Source organism: Bombina bombina, chromosome 1 (assembly GCF_027579735.1).
Source record: "Bombina bombina isolate aBomBom1 chromosome 1, aBomBom1.pri, whole genome shotgun sequence".
Taxonomy (NCBI): domain Eukaryota; kingdom Metazoa; phylum Chordata; class Amphibia; order Anura; family Bombinatoridae; genus Bombina; species Bombina bombina.
Window position 1 is genome coordinate 1,221,135,364 of NC_069499.1, and position 12,043 is coordinate 1,221,147,406.

Consider the following 12,043-nt stretch of genomic DNA (forward strand, 5'->3'; position numbering starts at 1 on the left):
GAACGGGTGTCAATTACTGACGGTATCTATCAACGAGAGAATTCAGTTGACAGAGGAATAGATTTGTTTCTGCTAAGTGGTGCTTAAAATCATTCTGTTTCTTATATATAATGGGCTTCTGGGGCAGACATGCTTTGAGAGTTATTTTTCTACTATTGACCACCAGATGGCCTCTTACTATACCACAGGAAATGGGATTAACCCACACAGTTAACAGTGCTGCACATACAATATAATAAAAATTAAAAAGATCCATACCACGATTGCCGTCCCCTTTAAACACAGTTATTATTTCCTCAGAGTTCATATAGACCTTTTTTATATTATGTAATATGGCGATGGGTATCTTTGCTGTTTCCGGTTTTGGCTAATTGCATCTTTTCTTTTCAACGTATTATTTTTCTTTTCGAAGATGCAATTACTTTTGTTATGTTTATTTGTTTATTGTTTACCCCTGATTACAGTTTATTGTATCATCACAGGTCCATGAGTGACCTCTACTTTCAAACAAAAAGGGGTAGGAAAAGGAGGTCTGTTTTTTTTTTTTATGTACACTCCAGCGAATCAGATATGACGACAATATTTGATATACTTGTACTATGCAATGTAATTGGATTTTTTGTTTTGACCTCAATAAAAAAACTCAAAAAAAACCAAACTCTTGTGTGAATATATACAGTTTACAGTAAATCGAACACTAATAATACACTAACACTAATAATATCAAATAAATGGGGGGGGGGGGGTGTTAGAGTCTAGTTTGATGATGACTTTTACAGCAAAGGAAAGTTCTCCTAGGACAAATCAGAAATTGATGAACCTTCTCGATTGCATTTCTATTTATGATGAGTAGAGAACACATTCTAAGCTATGCAGCAACATTTTAAATGTTTAAGTTTAAATGTATCATTCACTGCCATTAGTTTTTACTGGTCTAATATGTTTCTTAATACACCAATACCTATTCCTTTCTGTCAATCAATAATATATACAAATTCCCTAAAGCTATTTTTCTTATACAAAGAAACATAGAATTTGACAGAAAATAAGAACCAAAAGGTCCATCAAGTCTATCCATAGTACATTTGTTACTGTTTTTTATGCATGTCCCAGGCATTTTTTGATTTATTTATGTGTTTACGACCTCTATTGGAGGTTTATTCCATGAATTCACCACCCTTTCTGTATAATAAAAAAAATGCTTCCTCACATTAGATTGTGACCCCTTCTTTTGGTATTTCTTTTTTGTGTGGAAAAGGCTTCCACTTTATTAAGTCCCATATATTGGAAGGTTTCTTCTGCTGTCCAGTGAGTAGCGAGTTCCACTACCTTTTCAGCGTTACTACATAGCTACCGCTAAAATTACCTCCACAGTTAGAGACTGTTTACTCCCCAAGGTTTGCTTTAACTATATATTTACAACGTTATCCTTTATACCCGGCACTGTCACTTTATCTACTGGAGTACCCTGTACGTTTGTACTACTCTTTCATTGGAAGGTTTCTATCATGTCACCTATTTCCCTTCCCTTCTCTACTCTAAACTATACATATTTAGATCAAATAGTCTTTCATTGTATGCTTTATATTTTAGGCCATGTGTCATTTTAGTAGCCCTTCTTTGGACAGTTTCTAGTTTTATTATATCCTTTTTGAGATATGGAATAGATTTATAAAATCTCGGGCGGACATGATCAGCTGTAGTGGATCATGTCTGCCCAATATCGATAAATGCCGACAGCATATGCTGTCTGCATTTATTATTGCACAAGCATTTCTGGTGAAATGCTTGTGCAATGCCGCCCCTGCACATTCGTGGCCTATCGGCCGCTAACAGGGCATGTCAATCATCCTCAGAGGTGGCGGATGAGTTAAGCAGCAGCGTCTTAGAAACGCTGCTTCTTAACTTATGTTTCAGGCGGCCCTGAAACTTAGGGGGTAGATTGCAGCATCCACCCCTTGGTCTCCAGAACTTTACACAATATTCCAGGTGAGGCCTAAATAGTGATCAGTAAAGTGGCATAAGAACCTTGCTATTTCTGCTACTAATACCTCTCCCAATGCAACCAAGTATTTGACTGGCCTTATTGGCTGCACTACTGCATTGTCTACTGAATTGTAAATGATCTGAAATAATAATTCCCAACTCCCGTTCCTCTTTAGTTACAGTCAGTAATGTATGATTGACAGTCAGTAATGGGAAGCTTACATTATAGTACCATTAGGTTAGTTTAGTACAATAAAGTTTAATTAATTCTAGAACCCCGGCTAAACTCACTTATTATGTCCAAATCAGGTGAAGTCAAAGAGGAGGCTCAGATTGCTTCCAAGAAGCAGTGATTTAAAACTTAGACATTTCAAAGATAATAAATAAAAAGGAGCTTAATCTCAGTGGGTGAGATTCACTAACATCCTGACCAGTCTTTGCTGTCTACACTATCACTATATAATTCTATGTTGCCTAATCATTAAGCAAGAGAGAAATGAGTGAGCTTCAGTGAATCAACTGCAAAACCCTAAAAAAATAAAAAAAATAAAAACCGTTTGGAGAGAACAGAGATCCTGGAGATATTGTTAATACATTTTGTTCAGTGAGGAATTATGAAAATTAGATATTGTATAACAAATGTCTGAATATGGGAGCTTAAAGGGACAGTTCACTCAAAAATGTTCTCCCCTTTAAATTATTCCCAATGATCCTTTTAACCTGCTAGAGTGTATTAAATTGGTTACTACTAGCTCCTTTACTCCTATTTCAGCATTTGAAATAGCTGATTTAGCCTGTGGTATCGCCACCTATACTGAACAAATTAATACTGGAGTATAGGCTATTGAATAGCCTAAGTATACACAGCCAGCAGAAGAGATTACACTCTCAGTGGGATGCAGAAAGTAATAAAATGATAATTTTCCATTGTCCTCTCTATGTATTGAGCTTTGGTGTTCCAGCCAAATAAAAGATAAGGAAGCAAGTCTGTTTACACAAACTTAGAACATAATGAGATCTGATATCACCTTTAAGTTCAACCCATTGTAATAGGCTGTGGTTTCAAAGCACAAAATCAGCTACTTCATATACACAAATAAGCATGAAAATGGAATTTCTCAAATATTTTATACTCTGCAGTTGGTATAACAAGTCATTTAAAATACATTAATGGAAAAACAATTTTACAGTGTACTGTCCCTTTAATGTCAGACAGTTGTGTGCTTTTCATGTCTTTTTTTAAGAGAACTGGGAGAAAAAAAGCAAAATAAAAAAAGCATAATTTCAAGCTGACATTGATTGAATTCCCAGTGAAATGAAGTATCTCCTAATTTTGAAACTGATTTTTAAAGCCTCAATCCCAGTCTTGCTGAAATCCTGCTACCTTTTCACAACCTTGTTAGCATAGTTATACAAGCATGACATTTAATTAAAATGGAGCCAGAAACTATTGCATTCTATTTCATATTTAATAATGAATGCCTATTATCTAATGTAATGTTCTAGCAACTGTAACAGCTATCCAAAAGTGAGCTACTGTAGATTACAAGTGTTTTGCACTTAAGATACTGTGGGTCACAATAAGCAATATCGCAACCTTTCTAAATTGCGTGTATTACAAGCAGAAGGAAAACGTGTCTGAGTGCAAACAAAATTAGCACACGGGATTGAGTAACTGAAGACCTGGTATAAAGTGTAAGGGTTAAAAAAAAATGCGCAAAAAAACACAACATAAATACATTCAAATAAAGTGTTACACTCATACACTATCTGAAAAAAATATTCAAATAAATATTTTTTTTATAAGGGTTAAAAGTTATATGGTACATGACAAGGTATTTGAATTGAAAGGGCAATTTATTAGTTTGTTTTTTTTTTTTTTAAAAAAAGAGCACTCCATTGAAGTCTATAGGGAGAAGAATTTAATGACGTAGCAATATCCAAAGTCCAACTGTTAGCACGCATCAGGTTTCCCTTGCGCACAAACAATTTACTTTCAAATTGTTATATAAGCGCTAACCTGCCCAGGTTTAAAGTTTACTACCAGCTGTGTTTGTGGGCATGTTTGGTAGATTGTTTTAAAGTATCAATAAATACAATAGAATTTTTATAATCATCAAGTGCATTTTAAAAAGACTACGCAAAAACACTGAATTTTAAATGAGGAAATAGATTTTTTTTCTGTGACAAATTTCAAAATTGACCTCAATGTGGCTGTATCATGTGATAGCCATCATCCAATCACAAAGTCATATACTATATGCACTGAACTCTTGCACATGCTTAGTAGGAACTAGTACCTCAGATATCATGCATATAAAAAGCATAAATTGATACAGGAAGTATATTGGAAAGTCTCTTAAATTTTGACTTTAGTGTCCCTTTAAAGTTTTTTTTGTTTTGTGTTCTTTTTATTCATTTTCATGTATGTAAGACACTTTCTGGTTTAAAATGCTTTTGATAACATTTTATGGACCCAGCAACATTTTTTGCATAATTTATTTTGATTATTTACTGTAGAGCAGCGTGTGATTGATTCTTTTTCTTTTTTTTTTTTGTCCTTACATCATTGATGTCACTTCTCATATAGACAAATCCTCCTGTCTGATACCTAATACCTATTGAGTTGTGGTAAATCAAATTCGAATCCTCTAGAGAGAATGCTGCAGCAAGAGTCCTCTCAGGGGACCTACATTTCAGAGGGAGGAAATAGGCTTATGTCAACCGGGTAGTTAGTGTGGTTCATTTGGATGGGGAGTGGTGTTAGTCAATGCGGTGGGAAGCCCTTTATACTAGCACTGGGGAATTTATTAGATAACTAGGGAATAATTGTAGCAGGGGTACATTTATTTATTTATTTTGTCCGTTATTTTAATAGCCAAAGATGTTATTGATAGGAGTATGAGAACTGGCAATGGCAGTGTTGTATTACAGTACATCACTAGGTTTATATTAACCTGCTTAGACTAATTTCTGTATAGTGGCACACAACTTCCTGTATAGTGACTTGCTCCTTGGTGAAATACTATTTTATTAAGAGCCAGGGGAAGTGATTTATGTACTGATATATAATTAATATGTAAAACATTTTAGGAACCGTTGCTTTATATAGTGAATTTCGAATACAAATATGATGGTAGCTTACTAATTCTCTATATTGCAACTTGCTGGTTTTAAGAAAAAGTCTTCATGATACTATACATAGAACACTTAACAGGTAAACATTTTCAAATTAAAAGTATATATAACAGCCTGATACCCTGTGTAGTATAACATTGTTGCTGTCTTTTGGAAATCATAATAAAATGTTGCTCATCTGTATAGTTAAATATTGATTCTATGTAAATTTACTTACAGATAGTCAATAGAGATGTGGTAATACTACATATAGTGACTTTCAATTTGATTGTCAATTTACTGTAAAGAAACATTTTGATAATCCATATAGTACAATGCCATTTTAGCTACAAAATTCACCATAGATTTTATTTTTCTAGAAAATTTTGATAAGGTTTTCAGGTGGGATTAAATCTTCCCTTTGATATATGCAAGTGTATCATAACTAGATTGTTGTCTGTATAGTGAGATGATAATAGAGTAGCAGAATCTCTATTTAGTGAGTTGCTTATAATTCGGTAATGTCTACTTTTCAATTACACCCCTCAGAATCTGCTTATTTCTAAACTCACTTGCCTTATGGGTCATGGGAATCTCCTCCAAAATTTCCAGGCTTCAGGGAGTGTGGGGGGATGGGTGTCCAGGCTTTTTGTAAAACAAGTAACAGTCCTGCCATCTATGTGGCACATAGAAGCTTTTAGTTTTCCTAAAGAACTTCAATCCAGCAAGAATCCAACATAAGACACACAATCCGTAGCATAAGACGTGAGAGTGAGTACATATCACAAGATCAGTGCTGGTGAGAAAGAGACAGTGTTCCAGAGAGCAGAGAGCAGGCACACTGTAAGTTTTCTGTCCTGTGTTCTCCCTGTGAGTTTCTTTTGCACAATTGCCAAAAAAGCACATCTGGATGTATTTCAGTTTGAGCATTCCTCTGCCTCATGTTCAGAAAGGAATTATGTCTGTGCCAGACCTCCAAAAGCAAGCCTGTACATGTAACCTTATCTAGGACACCTGCCAAAAAAGCACATAGAAATTCTAGGTTTAAAAGCTATTCACATATGTAGTGTTTGGTGAATTATTTTATTTATTCCCTGCACTATTGTTTTAATGTTCATTACTCATGCAGCACATAAATAAATAATGCAGATTTATATAATATCATTATAATGCACACGATTTAAGGTTAATTATCAGGTCAATTTAATAGATGTTTTCACTAGAAATGTTATCATAATGATAAAAGAATACATCTGCACTACTTGTTTATATTATTATCATCATTTATTTGTAGAGCGCCAACAGGTTCCACAGCGCTATAAGCATGGGTGCAACATACAGTGGTGACATTTATAAAAAGCAGTAATAGACCAGATGAAAAGATTACCTTGCAGGAAGAATGTGATGTCTGGGTGTACTGGGGTTCACTCTTTCACTGTTATTAACAAAACTGGAGGTCCACACAAAAATGTAGTATAATAATAGTGTTTATTGTGCATGTGTTACAATCATATTAATTAGCAATCAGCTTATCAAGCAAGGCTGTTATTAAACTATAAACGTTCACTTATCTTCAGATTTTAGATAAGGCCTTAATATCTGCATACAAGGAAAGACAGCAGTATAGTCAGGTATAGTATAATCACGCTGCAGATGGGACAGCAGGTTCACTCTCTGATGTTACCAGAACAATTTCCCCCTTAATCACACCATTCATCACTCCATCATCATTCAAAACTAGTCTCTTGTGCAATCTAGTTTAGTCTCTTGTGCAATCTAGTCTAGTCTCTTGTGTAATCTAGTCTAGTCTCTTCTGGAATCTAGTCTAGTCTCTTGTGCAATCTAGTCTAGTCTCTTGTGCAATCTAGTCTAGTCTCTTGTGTAATCTAGTCTAGTCTAGTCTCTTCTGGAATCTAGTCTAGTCTCTTGTACAATCTAGTCTAGTCTAGTCTCTTGTGCAATCTAGTTTAGTCTCTTGTGCAATCTAGTCTAGTCTCTTGTGTAATCTAGTCTAGTCTAGTCTCTTCTGGAATCTAGTCTAGTCTCTTGTGCAATCTAGTCTAGTCTAGTCTCTTCTAGAATCTAGTCTAGTCTCTTGTGCAATCTAGTCTAGTCTCTTCTGGAATCTAGTCTAGTCTTTTCTCTTATGCAATCTAGTCTAGTCTAGTCTCTTGTGCAATCTAGTATAGTCTAGTCTCTTGTGCAATCTAGTCTAGTCTCTTGTGCAGTCTAGTCTAGTCTCTTGTGCAGTCTAGTCTAGTCTCTTGTGCAATCTAGTCTAGTCTCTTGTGCAATCCAGTCTAGTCTCTTGTGCAGTCTAGTCTAGTCTATTCTGCAAGCTAGTCTAGTCTATTCTGCAAGCTAGTCTAATCTCTTCTGCAATCTAGTCTAGCCTCTTCTGCTTTCTAGTCTAGTCATGAACATTTACCCAACCACTACAAAATAAAGAAAAGCTGTGATTGTGAGTTTGCAGGTAACAATGTGGGTAATACTGCAGATCACCACTCTGTTAAGCCACTCATTGTGTACTGGTGTTCATATGACCTTTCTTGTTCCCATAATATATTAAAACTCATCTGTTATCCTTTATCAAACATGTTTAACACTATTATGTTACTCAAATACAAATGAAGGATTTGCCTTCTGAAAAAAACAAACAAAAAAACCCCAGAATTTTATTGTGTAAAGATATAAATCTGATTTATCCTATGAAGTGAAATTAATCCAATATAACATATATCAGATACATAAACAATAATTCTTATTCAATAATCAGAATAATACTAGAGGTGCAAAAGTACAGGGATATAACATTGTGCAAACAAAGTAAAATGTAATAAAAAAGAGTGACCTGAATAGACTAAGTTTTGACCGCAAGATAGAATTGTAGTGCTGGAAGAAGCAAGGGAACTCTCCCCCCAGTAGCACTCACACTCATCCTCCCTTCTTCCTTAGCAGCAGGTAAACTCTCACAGGCTTACACAGAGACACTTCAGGCCACTGTTTTGGTGAGGTTGTGATGTACAGAGTTAGAAGGAAATAGGAAATAAGAGAGAAGGGATCACAGACAGTGACACATGGCTCTATCTGTGGTTGTGAGCATTTGCACGTCACTGTCTTATCATAGCCCTTCTGCACCCCATACTAGCAGCTACACCCTCTAGAGTCTCCCCTGGAATATATTTAACAGAAACAGTTGTAAAGTAGCAGAGACACTGAGTAGCTGGTGAGAATGTTTAAACATAAATACATACATACAGTCATAGCCAAAAATATTAGTACCCCTGAATTTTTGTCAGATAATGAACCACTTAGCCCAGAAAATTGCTGCAATTACAAATGTTTAGGCATTTTCATATTTATTTATTTTGTTTGTATTGGTATGAGACAAAAAATTGGAGAAAAAAGTCAAATCTGACACATTCCACACAAAACTCCAAAATGAACTGGACAAAATTATTGGCACCTTCTCAAAATTTTTTTGAAATTATATAAAAATCTCAGCACTCCCCAAGTTCAGGAAATATATTTTATATACTCTTATATTTAATATTTTAAAATCTAAAAGATAGTGATGTCGCAAACTTAAAATTTTCCTTTCGCAAACGGGCGAACCGGGTGAACCGCCATTGACTTCAATAGGCAGGCGAATTTTAAAACCCACAGGGACTCTTTCTGGCCACAATAGTGATGTAAAAGTTGTTTCAAGGGGACTAACACCTGGACTGTGGCATGCCGGAGGGGGATCCATGGCAAAACTCCCATGGAAATTTACATAGTTGATGCAGAGTCTGTTTTTAAGCCATAAAGGGCATAAATCACCTAACATTCCTAAATTGTTTGGAATAACGTGCTTTAAAACATCAGGTATGATGTTGTATCGATCAGGTAGTGTAAGGGTTACGCCCGCTTCACAGTGACAGACCAAACTCCTCGTTTAAAGGGACAGTCTACACCAGAATTTTTATTGTTTTAAAAGATAGATAATCCCTTTATTACCCATTTCCCAGTTTTGCATAACTAACACATTTATAATAATATACTTTTAACCTCTGTGATAATCTTGTATCTAAGCCTCTGCAAACTGCCCCTTTTTTCAGTTCTTTTGACAGACTTGCAGTCTAGCCAATCAGTGCCTGCTCCCAGATAACTTCTCATGCACGAGCACAGTGTTATCTATATGAAATACGTGAACTAACACCCTCTAGTGGTGAAAAACTGTTGAAATGCAATCTGAAAGAGGTGGGCTTCAAGGTCTAAGAAATTAGCATATGAACCTCCTAGGTTAAACTTTCAACTAAGAATACCAAGAGAACAAAGCAAAATTGGTGATAAAAGTAAATTGGAAAATTGTTTAAAATTACATGCTCTATCTGAATCATGAAAGTTTATTTTGGCCTAGACTGTCCCTTTAACGCACCGCAAACAACCGCAAACAGTCCATTTGCACAACCGCAAACTCCCCATTTGCACAAGGTTGGATACCAAGCTAGCCATGTCCCGTTCCTTGTCCTCACTGATGTCATTGAAGGTCTCTTCCTCCACCCAGCCACGTACAACACCAAGGGTCCCCGAAAGGTGACAACAAGCCCCCTTGGATGCCTGCTGTGTTTGGTCTTCCACCTCCTCAAAGCCACCTTCCTCCTCTGACTCCTCTTCTTCAGACTCCTCTCTCTGCGTTGCCTCTCTCTGCATTATTATAAGGTGTGTTAAGTAGTACTATTCCTATCAGTTTAATCCCTGTTCCGTCCCCTATCAGGGGACGTGTATATGGCATGGATTTTAGGAACCGGGAGATGGAAAAAGATGCTTGGTCGGTCCTCCTACTTCAAATTTGAGGCACTGCGTGTGCAATCTAATGTGCCACCAGATAGGAGTGGTGTGTTAAGTAGTACTATTCCTATCAGTTTAATCCCTGTTATGTGCCTTTTTTATTGGTTTGGTTTTTGAAGCCACAGTGCTGCACCAGAGGCCAGACAAATTAGGCATGTACACATGCCTGAAAAATTAGGTATTGTTGCAGCTGCTGCTGTAGCAGTGGCCAGAAACATTGATGTTTGTTTCCCAGGCAGAAAGTGCCCTAAAACATTGCGGCTTGAACCCTAGTTGGTGGCTGATAAGTCACGCAAGTCATCCGGCATTCGAAGATAAAATACAGCACCGTGTGGACCATTTTTAGCCCAAGGCAGCTCATCTCATCAGGCCTTTTTTACTCGAATGTATCGCCCAATGTCAGTCCCTTCGTGATCCATCCCTCATTCTTCTTAATAAAGGTGAGGTAATCTAGACTTTTTTGACCTAGGCGACTTCTCTTCTCAGTGACAATACCTCCTGCTGCACTGAAGGTCCTTTCTGACAGGACACTTGAAGCGGGGCAGGCCAGAAGTTCTATCGCAAATTGGGATAGCTCAGGCCACAGGTCAAGCCTGCACACCCAGTAGTCAAGGGGTTCATCGCTCCTCAGAGTGTTGAGATCTGCAGTTAAGGCGAGGTAGTCTGCTACCTGTCGGTCAAGTCGTTCCCTGAGGGTGGACCCCAAAGGGCTGTGGTGATGCATAGGAGTTAAAAAGCTCTGCATGTCCTCCATCAACAACATGTCTGTAAAGCATCCTGTCCTTGCCGGCGTGTAAAGCATACTTTTTAATTTATTTTGGAACTGCTGCATCCTTTCCGACTTGTGGTAAATAGGTAACATTTCAGGCACTTTATGCTTATACCGGGGGTCTAGTAGTGTGGACACCCAGTACAGGTCGTTCTACTTCAGCTTTTTTATACGAGGGTCCCTCAACAGGCACGACAGCATGAAAGACCCCATTTGCACAAGGTTGGATGCCGAGCTACTCATGTCCCGTTCCTCGTCCTCAGTGATCTCACTGAAGGTATCTTCTTCCCCCCAGCCACGTACAAAACCACGGGTACCAGATAGGTGACAAGGAGCACCCTGGGATGCCTGTTGTGGTTGGTCTTCCTCCTCCTCCTCAAAGTCACATTCCTCCTCTGACTCCTCTTCCTCACAATCCTCTTCCAGCGTTGCCACTGGTCCAGCAAGCGATGCTGATAAGGCTGTTCCTGGTGGTGATGGTGACCACAACTCTTCCTCTTCACGCTCATCTACGGCCTGATCCAGCACTCTTCGCAGGGCATGCTCCAGGAAGAAAACAAATGGTATGGTGCCTTCGGTGCGACTGACTAGGTTTGTCACCTCCTCAAAAGGACGCATGAGCCTACAGGCATTGCGCATGAGCGCCCAGTAACGTGGCAAAAAAATTCCCAGCTCCGCAGAGGCTGTCCTAGCACCCCGGTCATACAAATACTCGTTAACGGCTTTTTCTTGTTGTAGCAGGCGGTCGAACATTAGGAGTGTTGAATTCCAACGTGTCGGGCTGTCGTAAATCAAGCGCCTCACTGGCATGTTGTTTCGCCGCTGGATATCGGAAAAGTGCGCCATGGCCGTGTAGGAACGCCTCAAATGGCCACACACCTTCCTGACCTGCTTCAGGACGTCCTGTAAGCCTGGGTACTTATGCACAAAGCGTTGTACGATCAGATTACACACATGTGCCATCTTGCCCAATTTCAATGCCGCCACCAAATTACTTCTGTTGTCAGAAACCACTTTGCCGATCTCCAGTTGGTGCGGAGTCAGCCACTGATCCACCTGTGCGTTCAGGATGGACAGGAGTGCTGGTCCGGTGTGACTCTCTGCTTTCAGGCAAGTCAACCCCAAGACGGCATGACACTGCCGTATCCGGGATGTGGAATAGTACCTGCGGAGCTGAGGGGGTGCCGTTGATGTGGAGCAAGACACAGCAGCAGAAGAGGACTCAGCCAAGGAGGTTATGGAAGAGGATGGAGAAGGAGGAGTAGAGGGGGTAGCAGCAGGCCTGCCTGCAAGTCGTGGCGGTGTCACCAACTTCTCCTCTGCAGAGCCACGCATTCC

The 12,043-nt window shown here is 38.5% G+C and overlaps 1 protein-coding gene across 1 annotated transcript in view; it reads right to left on the reverse strand.

The window, feature by feature from the left end:
- Positions 1-5,972, reverse strand: part of B3GNT9 (UDP-GlcNAc:betaGal beta-1,3-N-acetylglucosaminyltransferase 9) — a 121,543-nt gene extending 115,571 nt beyond the window's left edge. Inside the window, exon 1 of the mRNA XM_053700336.1 lies at positions 5,680-5,972. The gene's annotated coding sequence lies outside the window, so the exon portion shown is untranslated. The remainder of the gene's footprint in view (positions 1-5,679) is intronic.
- Positions 5,973-12,043: the final 6,071 nt, after the last annotated feature.